The sequence below is a fragment of the Agelaius tricolor genome, unplaced genomic scaffold (assembly GCF_023055355.1).
Source record: "Agelaius tricolor isolate 1412-34295 unplaced genomic scaffold, bAgeTri1.0.p SCAF_2, whole genome shotgun sequence".
NCBI classification, from domain to species: domain Eukaryota; kingdom Metazoa; phylum Chordata; class Aves; order Passeriformes; family Icteridae; genus Agelaius; species Agelaius tricolor.
Genome location: NW_027269262.1, coordinates 85,146,256 through 85,156,790, shown reverse-complemented (window position 1 = coordinate 85,156,790; position 10,535 = coordinate 85,146,256).

Here is a 10,535-nt window from a genome sequence, read left to right as displayed (position 1 = left end):
ATGCATACAACAGCATTTTTCCTTTGCTCATGCCTGCAGCCTGTAATGCTGCTCTCAGGCTACATCTGAGTGGGAAAAGCCCAACACAGCAGCTGCCTGATCCCAATCTTCAGTTAGTATTTATCCAACAATTCCTCCTGGAGAGATTCTCCACTGGCAAGCAATTTCCCTCATGTCTTTTTCCCTTACACCTGTTTTGAGGCTGAGAACATTCAGAAGGCAATCCTGATCCCAATCTATATTGTAATCCTTTCAGCCCAGCACAGGATGGTGTGAGCAATCTGTTTGCCTGACAGTCATCATACCTGGAGGATGATTGTGTGCCTGAGGTTACCCTGTCATGTGCAGTGCTGTTGTGTCACAGGCCAGGGGGTAGGAAGGGGAGTAAAAGGCTAAAAGTAAAAAGTTCCTACACAAATCCAAGATTTTCACTATTACTTAAGCCCTCCCATTGTCTGCTCATGCTTGAAAGCCCAATTAATGAGTCCTAGGGTGCTTCTTTGCTTTCATTAGACTGGGTGCACCCTCAGAGTCATGCAAGCACATGCCTTGCTACCCCTTTTTCTCCCTTCCCCAAAGTAAATAACCCAGGAGGCTGAGCTGCAGTCACTTATTGAAACAAGAGGAAACAGGAGCAAAGTGGCCAATGGCCTGGCATCACCCACACAACTGTAAAATACAACCATCACTCCTGGTATCACCTGGGAAATTCCCACCCTCAGTTGCTCCAGTCCCAGGTCTCCCTTCCACATTTTCACTCCTCCTCCCCCTGCCAAAGCACTGGTGGGTTCTCGAGCACAACATACACCCTAACACAGAGCAACATTTCCAGTGCCAGAGCATCTCATGGTGCTGAATATGGGTGTTCCCATGCCTCTAAAATCTCCATTGACTGGCTTTACTTTCAGAAATGGCCATGTTTCTCTTATTTTCAGTCATTTGCAAATGAAGCTGCAGCTGAAGAGCCCAGAGGATGTCTCATTGCTGGAAGAAAGCTTTGAAGATGTTTTTGGGAGCAAAAAGAGATTCAGACCCTAAGTCTAAATCTCAGAAGCTGTTTTGAAGTACTAAGGAGCCATCCAGATTCATCTGCAGTGAAGGGAAGGGAGTTTGAACCAAAACTAATCAAAGCTCTTAAAAGGATTAAAACCCACTCCTACTTAACACCCTGCCACTGGCCATCCTGCTGATTTTATTCTAAACCCAAAAGAAATTATTCATGTTTTTGCCCCAGGGGAAATAAAACCAGTTCTCCCTGAAAATATCCCTGGATTTTCCTGATGGGCTGTGACCAGATTTTTGCTAGTGGGAGGCTTCAAGGATGGCTACTGTGAGAAGCTACCAGAAGTTTTTCCAATGTCCAGCAGAGCCAATGCCAGAGGGCTCCAGGATGGACTCACTGCTGGCCAAAGCTGAGCCATTCAGAAATGAAATGTTATCACCTCTGTGATAACACGTTTAAGAAGGAAAAAAAGTTATTGTGCAGAATGTAATTGCAGCCAGAGATGAGCAAGGTGAGAACATGTGAGAGGAACAGCCCTGCAGACAGCCAGGTCAGTGCAGAAGGAGGGGCAGGAGCTGCTCCAGGCACCAACACCGAGATTCCCCTGCAGCCCCTTGTGCAGCCCATGGTGAGGCAGCTGTGCCTCTGCAGCCCATGGAGGATCACAGGGATGCAGAGATCCACCTGCAGCCCTTGGAGGAGACCTAGGCTGAAACAGGGGGATGCCTGAAAAAGAGCTGTGACCCTGTGGGATACCTGTGACCTGTGGGCAGGGACCTATGGAGCCATGGAGAGGAGAGTCACCCTGGAGCAGTGTCCAGGCTTGTGACCTGGTGGGGGACCCGTGCTTAAGCAGCTTGTCCCTGCAGGACTGCACCCAGTAGAAAGTGACCCATATTGCAGCAGTTTGTGGAGAGCTGCAGCCCATGGGAAGGCTCACACTGGAGAAGTTTGTGGAGGACTGACTCCTGTGGGGGCCCCCCATGCTGGAGCAGGGGAACAAGTCTCCCTGAGCAGTGACAGAAACAACCTGTGATGAAATGACCATAACACCCATTCCCATCTCCCTGTGCCACTGAGGGGGAGGAGGTAGAACTTGGGATGGAGGTAGGGGTGGGGGTAAGGTGTTTCCAAGATTTATTTTACTTCTCTATTATTATCTTACTCTGATTTTGGTAGTAGTAAATTCAGTTTATATCTCCAATTTGAGTCTGTTTTGCCTAGGATGGTATTTGATGAGTGATTTCTCCCAGTATTTCCATGGACTGCAGTGACTCCTCAGTGCTGGGCTTGTCCTTCCCCATCACAGCAGCCACAGCCAGACACCCATCCCCACTGCCCAGGCTGGACAGGGAGCCATGGGACTGCACAGCTGGACAGGGAGCCACAGGCTGGACAGAGAGCCACAGGAGTGCAGGTTTACAAGTCAGGGTGTGAAACTTGAAACAAAACATCATCAAACTCCAGCAGTGTTGGCATCCCCTGTGCTCTACTGAATATATTAACAAGCAGTAACACAGTAAATTCCAAGATGCAGTGGAGTAATTAAAACAATTAAATCTTTAAGACTGAGATTATGCCTTTTATTGTCCACCCACAAGGTGAACAGAAAAAGAGATCTTTATATCTGTATCAGCTCTTCAGAAGAGATTCCTGAAAACAGCCTAGGAAACAGCACCCTTTCCCAGCATAGAAACAAGAAGGGACAGAAAGGACAGAAAGCTCAGTCCTCTGCAAGGCTGTAATCCTGTCCTGCTCCTTCCCATCTCCTTATCTCCTGCTTCCCCCAAAGCCTCTCCAATAAACCTTCCACACTGGGACTCACTGGATCTGAGATGAGCAATTCTTGCATTTTGCACGTGGCTGAATTTCACTCCAGTGAGTAAAAAAACAACCCCAACAGCTGAATTTGGGAAAAGGAACTTCCCATCTGTGTGTCAAGTATGGGAAGAGTCACAACTTCTGCCCCCAGCTCATATGGCTCTGTCTTGGACAGTAAAGCCCAGAGCAGGGCTTTACTTTGCACAAAATGCTGATGCCAACAGATACCATAGTAGTGGAAGTAGCTTTAACAAAACCCTGCTGCTAGCACAGCCCTTCTGAACCCCAGCTGCCTTTTCTTTTTTTTTTTTTTTAATTGTTTGAAAGTTAATTGTTGAGCCTCACAAAAAAAGTAAAAAATTTGAGTTAGGCAACTATGCCAAGGTTAAATTGGGTCAAATCCTGAAATCTTGACTTCAGGCCAGACTCTACAGTTCCCACTGATTTATACAGGAATGTTGCATGCACTGGAGAATTTCTCCCTAGTTTGCTCCAAGGGCTCTGCTGAGTTTGAATCTCTAGGTTTGACCCAGTAGAATGGCATCACAGAGTGCAGGCCAAGCCTGATTTGCCTCAGATTACAGTGGTTGTGTTATAATTTATGCCAGGGCAAAACTCCTGAGTATACACTGAATGTAGCTGCCTTAAGTCAGAGCTAAATTTCTAGATACATCCTTATGATCTGGGTGGGGATTTTCTGCATGTGGGATCTGTGGAACTAAATACCCCAAGCATGGAAACTGGATCATCCCTGCAGAAGGCTTGGTGGAGCTGCCAGGGTTTAGTTGCGGCTCTCTGCTTGCTCAGAGGCATCTGGTTTGAGTGAAGCCTCTTGAACTCCCACCAATGGGGACTCTCATGGGCTCACAGCAGAGAGCTCAGTGCCCTGCTGGTCACTCCTATCCCTGGCTGTCTTTGCTTCCATAACTCCTTGGCACTTTTTAACATTTTGCTAGCAAAGGAGGAGAAACTGGGATTGGAGATGGCTCCATTGGTACCATGCTGTGTGTCCTTGTCACCGGGAGCATCCTCAGCTGGCCCATAAAGGAAAGACCCAGCTCCCTCAGGCTGCCCAGCATAGAAGCAGATATGAGATGGATTCTGTATGATTTCTGAGCATGCATTTTCTATACACACTCAGAGTGACTTATTTCTCCTTCTTTTGAACAGCTGCAGCAGTCTGGATCAAGGCTATATCAGTATCCACATACTGTTTTTTTGTTTGGTTGATTGCTTCTGAATTTAACTCCTTCCTATTAGATCTTTAACTGAAGAATTTCTCACAATGTTTTTGAGGACAACCCACATCCCTTGGTAGCTGCAAACATATGTAAGAAAAATGCATTATCCAGTCCATTGGTAGCTTATCCTGTTGGGTGTTTAATGTGACGATTACTGGAAGAATTCACAGTGCTGAACTGTACATTTTCTATGTTTGGCATGTGGTGAGACAAAATAATCCTGTCTGTTACAAAGTCACTCATGCTAGTAGTTTCCAAATGAATCAATAACCCTTTTAAAGCCACAGCTCTGAGACCATCTACTGCTGTGATCCATCCACCTCTGGCTTTTGAACTGCCTACAGTCATACCCACCATCTGTTACTTTATGCAAGTCATCCCATTGACTCCAAATGGAGCTGGGGGTGTTCAGGGCTTTATGTTTAAGTGGCAAACCATGGAGACACTTCCACTCCTCTGGAGCTGGGAGTCCATTGCAGTTGGCGTGCTTTCCAAAATGATTCATCCTGACCTTTGCTTGAGACATACAATGGCTTCCTAGCAAAGATGAACCAGATTTCTGGAAGAAACACTTTAAAACCATAGTGGAAATTTTCTAGAAATAATTAAATGCAATCATTTGCAATGGTCAAAAGATATGGACACCTGTTTGCTGGAAAAGCAGTGAGGAGGGAGGGGGCAGCTGGACCATCACTCAGCTATCCCAGTGCCCAAGGAAGATTAGCACCTGGGTAAAGGGCAAGGTGACAGGTGCTGAAGACAGCAAGACTGAGGTCAAAGTGATGGGAAGAAGAGACATAAATATTGTATTGCTTCTCTAGAGGCCTCTACACAGCACAGGATAATGCAATGATTTGTGTTGGTAGGGACCTTAAGTGTCCTTTTGTTCCAACCCCCCTGACATGGGCAGGGACACCTTCCACTAGAGCAGGTTACTCAAAGCCCCATCCAACCTGGCCTTGAACACTGCCAGGGACAGAGCATCCACAGTTTCTCTGAGCAACCTGTTCCAGTGCTTCTCGAGCTTCACAGTAAAGGTTTTCTCCCTAATATCTAATCTAAATCTACCCTTCTTCAGTTTAGAACCATTCCCCCCTATTCTATCACTACACTCCATGACAGAGCCCTTCTCAATGTTTCCTGTAAGGCCCCCTTTAGGCAGAGGAAGATGCTGCAAGGTTTCTCCAGAACCCTCTCTTCTGCAGGCTGAACAGCCCCAGCTCTCCCAGCCTGGAGAAGTACTCCAGCCCTCTGGTCATTTTCAGGACCATCTCTGGAATTGCTCAGCAGGTCCATGCCCTTCTTATGGTGGGGGCCCCAAAGCTGAATATGGTATTTCAGGTGGGCTCTCACCAGGACAGAGGGGAATGCATGTGGCTCTGATCAATCTCACTCTGCCTTCTTGCTGTGGAGACTCTCAGCTGCTTGGGATGTGTGTGCTGGGAGCCCCCAGCAGCTCCTTCAGCTCTGAGACTGCAGATGCTGAAGGCAGGCACTGAGCTACATTGACAGACCCAGCCTGGGGAGGTTCCATTGAACCCCTGACTATGAGGTGGGAGCCCTGGTTAGCATCAAACCCCTTCCTGCCTGTCACAGGTGCAGGGATTTTGCCGAGGGAGGATGTCAGCTGTAATAAGCAATCTCTTCTATCAGCACACAGCCTGAGCTCCCTGCACCACTCTGCCTGTCACTGGGTGAGGCCTTTTCCTCTCAGGCTCTGACTCATGCCCACATGCGTGAGCAGGATGTGCATCACGGGCCAGTCCCAGGTCAGCAGCTCAGCCCACGGCACCCTGCCAGCATCCAGAGCCATGCCCAGGGCTGGGGACAAGCTGCATGCCACTGCAGCATCTTCTCTCCAGCACACCTGGACATCCCAGGATGGACCAGCTCCTGCCAGTGGCTAAGACTGGCCACACTGTCTGTCTGCAGGTAGCAGGGCTTGCCCGAAGAGCCTGCAGGCAGGGAGGTCCCTCCTATCTGGGGTCCAGACCCATCCTGACACAACAAAAGCACTCTCCCTGCAAAGCCACCCCTGCCCCTTGCTGGAGGGAGATTGCTCAGGGCTTTGGCTGCAGTTGGCACACACACATGTAGGGCCTGGGTCACAGCACAGCATGTAAAGGTGTTCCCTCTCCGCTCAAAACACAAATCCTGCTTTTCCCCATGTGCCCAGAAAGAAAGAAGAAGAGGAGATTGAGAAAAATGTTACTAAGTCAGGAAATCATTCTGGAGGAGGGGCAGCAGTTCCTCTAACCTTGCGCATGGGGAAAGAAAACTATTTGCTGACTTTGCCTTATTTTTTAATTTATTGTTTTGCCAGCTGCTCAGATGAAAGGACAGAACTGCCTGCTGTAATGAGGCAGCCAGTCAAGCATGTCTTTGCAGCATGAAGCATCTGGCTGGGACAGTAGTAACAAGTAGGGAATAGTCCAAAGGGTTCATGGGACACATCCTTTCACATCTCTCTTTGAACAGAGAAACCGGACATTTGCTTGCTCTTGCTCACATGAAAATCCAAAATCTCCTGGAGATCATTGCCTTCAGCAGACAGGGCTCTTACATATCAAGGATCACAAGACCCATGACAAAAATTCCCATGAGTTCACTGATTAAGCCTTTCTGCCCACTGGGCTCAAGTCCTCACCACTCTGGGAGCTGTGGCTGCCTCAGAAGGCTCCTGACCTGCACAGAGCCCAGTGTCACCCCAAAGTCCCCATGGGGAGGGAGGGCAGCAAAAAGATCCTCCAAAACTGGGCCAGCTGCTCCTCTTTAGTCATTCCTGTGATATTGCTGTTGTTTGAAACATACTCCCCTTCCAAGCAAGGTAATTTATTGAAGCAGTGCCAAGATCTGCTGTGGAATTCATTGCTGCAGGATTTTGAGACCTCAAGGTACAAATAGAGTCAAAGCAAGGGCCGAGCAAGGCTTCCAGTGACAGGAAGGTCCTTGGAGGATGCTTAAATACCAAGGTGGGTACCAGTGGGCCACAGTTTAATGGAATCATGCAATGCTTTGGGTTGGAAGGGACCTTAAAGACCATCTAGTTCCATGCACTTTTGTGCCCCCCACAATTGTGGGCAGGCACAATTTCCACTAGGCCATGTGGCTCAAAGCCTAATCCAGCTTGGCCTTGAACACTTCCAAGGTTGGGGCACCCTCAGGTTTTCTGGACAGCCTGTTCCAGTGTCTCACTACACCCACAGTAAAGAATTTCTTCCCAACCTAAACCAACCCTCTTTCAGTTTAAAACTGTTACTGCTTGTCCTATCACTACAGTCCCTGGTAAGTCCCTCTCCATCTTTCCTGTAGGTCCCCTTTAGGTACTGTGTCCCCGTGCTGCAGGGAAACACCTCAGGAGGTGCCTGCTGGGCACACTCCCATGCATGTTTGTAGGCATCAGGCAAGGGCACGTGCTTCTCCTGGGGCCAGATGGACCTGACAGCATCCTGCCTTCCCCCACATCCAGGCAGCTTGGGCACAGGCAGGAGGGTGGGGAGGAGCAGGGCTCCCCACCACACTTGTCAGCCAGCAACTTCATAAATGCACCAGGTGGGTTTTGCACTTTCACCTGATGTTTGAGGGTTGTTGTCCCCCTGCTTAGCAACAGAGGCTGCTGGGTGAACTTTGTGAGCCTAACTCTGCTGCCATCAGTCACTGGGGGAACACTCACACCATGTATCCCACTGCTCATCTGCAAAGTCATTCTCACTGCGAGTGCAAGTCTTGCCCCAAATTATGTGGGGTTTTTTTTCTCCAGTTGTTAGTGCAGCAAAGGAAACTCATGGTATTTGAGCCTCAGTGAGGCTATGAATCTGACAAGTTGAGACTTGACAGGGATGTTATCACAGGGCTCAACAATGGCTTTACACTCAATTACATTTATGGTTTCTTCAATTAATCTAAATGTTTATGGCTTTTTCACTACCAGGAAGTTAAGGAAAATTTTTTTTAAAAATCACGAAAAGGAAAACAAATTTCTGTAATGAACAATTGGCTGGTGCAAGGCTCTGAGACAGGAAAGAAACTGAGCAACTATCTTGGGTGGTGGGGAAGAGTCATTTTCTGTGGTGACCAGAGCTATATTTGATTTCTTAGGCAATGTCAGCTTTTGCATGCTACATTCTTTGGCTAATTGCCAGCCTGATGTGTAATACTTTAGCCACACTGTTGTTACTTAATCCTTTCCTAATCTGCAATTTGCGCAAGAGGAGTAAAATCTAAGCAAAGCCACTGAGAACATCTCCACTAATAATTTATCAAACTCAACTTTTGTTGTTGGCAGGAGACGGCAGTTGATGGAGGTGAATGTTTTCCCACAACAGTGCTGTATCATAAACACAGGGCAGCTGATTCACGCCACACTTATTTTCTGTCATCCACCCTTGGTGTCACCCTGATATTTCTTCGAATGATAAGCCTGTGTGTGTGTGCTCACAACACACCGCCGAGGCCCCAGTTTCATCTCTTTGTGCAAATTACACATTAATTAACCATTAATAACAGTGGGAGTTGCAGGCAGAAATCCACACCCGCCGTGATGAGACTGTGCCCTTGGTGAGCAAGTGCCTTTATTAATCACCTGCACCTCAGCTGGAGCTCCTGCACAGCCCTGCCAGACAAGTGCCCCGCAGAGGGAAGCGCTCACCAGCCCTAATCCTGACTTAAAGAAAAGCCTTACCTCTTGCTCTATGAATTTTATTTATTTTGGTCCTCTGGGCAGTGCTTGCTGTTGTTAGAAACATGATTGCTTCATACAGTTATGTTAATGTTTGCATTTGACAGAATGTAATTGATACTTGGCTGCTCCAGTTTCAAAGCCAAATTAGGAAATGAAGTGCTGCACATTAGCTTGTTTAGCTGGTTAAATACTGTAAATAAATACGTGCAGGGCAATGAAAACTAATGAGTTTTCTTTAAGGTATTTTCTAAATAGCTGGCTTCACAAAAAGAAGAAAAAGATGCTGCTGTGAACTCATATCCTGAAGGATTTTTCATTTTGCTGCAACAAAAGTTGATCCTGTCTGAAATCTGAACACTGGATTTCACTTAGAGAAAAGGATTTTGCAAGTTATGGAGGAATCATGGCAAGAACTGTTGCAAATTTCACGGTACTTTTATCAACAATACTTCTGTGACATTGCATTTAACAAAGCCACTTTTTGCAAGGGATTAATTCAGACCATGGTTATATGTCAAGTTATTCTTCTCAATGCTCACTAGAAAAACATCTTTGTAAGAAGTATTTGTGCTGCTAAATCTGTACACTGCCATAAGGCTGAACGTTAGGCTTTTTTCCCTGACAGAATGCAACAGCATGAAAAAAGTAGGGAAAAAAAATTGGTTTTCTATAAAGAGATAATCTGTTGAGAATTGCTTGACAGAGTGCACTCAGCACTGCTGGAATAATAAGTGTTTCTCAAGTTATCTCTCAGGCCTGCCCTCAGTGCATTAAAGGAGAGCTAGAGGAGAGTATTGCACTGGCGCTGTGATCCAGCCAAGGGCAATGAATTTTCCTCTTGTACATCTATAAAATAACCCTGTTCTTTCACCCCTCTGCTTTCATAAATACTACATTGATGCAGAACTGCCTTTGCCTAACTTGAAGATGTTCTACTAAAATCAGGGCACCGTTTAGCATAGGTAGAGCTGAAACTCTACCAGTCCTTTTTGACTGCAAATAACCTCAGCAGTATCACCTCCTTGGCAGAGATGTTGACCTTAAGCCTGAGCTTGCTGAGCTGGCTGTTTTATCTGGCACTTTCAGAGGAAGCTGGTTTACAAATTCTGCTGTGCTACTTCAAAAGAAAATTATTGAACCGGTGCCTAAAATGCAGCTGAAGTACTGAGAGTTGATAAAAATACATACTTAGGATGTAAGGTCCATCCTGACTGGGAGGTGGTTCGATGCTGGCTTAGGACGGAGACCAGGATGTTGTGAAAAACCTCAATTTTTCCTGTGTTTTTAGCAACAACAGAGGACTGAAGTCTCACAGCACTTTTCAAAGAAGGCAATTTCAAGGTGAAAATGGTACCAGGTCTGCAAAATACCTAAGAGATTCATGTGGTCCTCAGCCAAAAGGACCATTTAAAAATAGACAAACTATGACTCTCTCAAAAAGAAATGTGTGCATTGCATAAATCAAAGTTCTCACACCCACCATCAAAAGTTTAATCACTTAATATGCTGGTTCTTTCAACACGTTCTGAAACTTTGTATACAATAATACAAACGATGGGGTAACGAAGCAATAGCAATTTATTCTGCTGTACAAACGGATGTTGCATTATAATCCCTAAAGCAATACAGAGGCTGTTTGCAGATGTTACTACAATTTGGCGTTTATTTTAATTGCTCTGCAGCACAGCTCATGTGAAACAAAGTCACGGGATGACCTACACGTTCACCTACTGAGGGTGACTTAACTGCAAGGGGGAGAAAAAAATGTTTTGAAAGTTTTCGAGGTTTC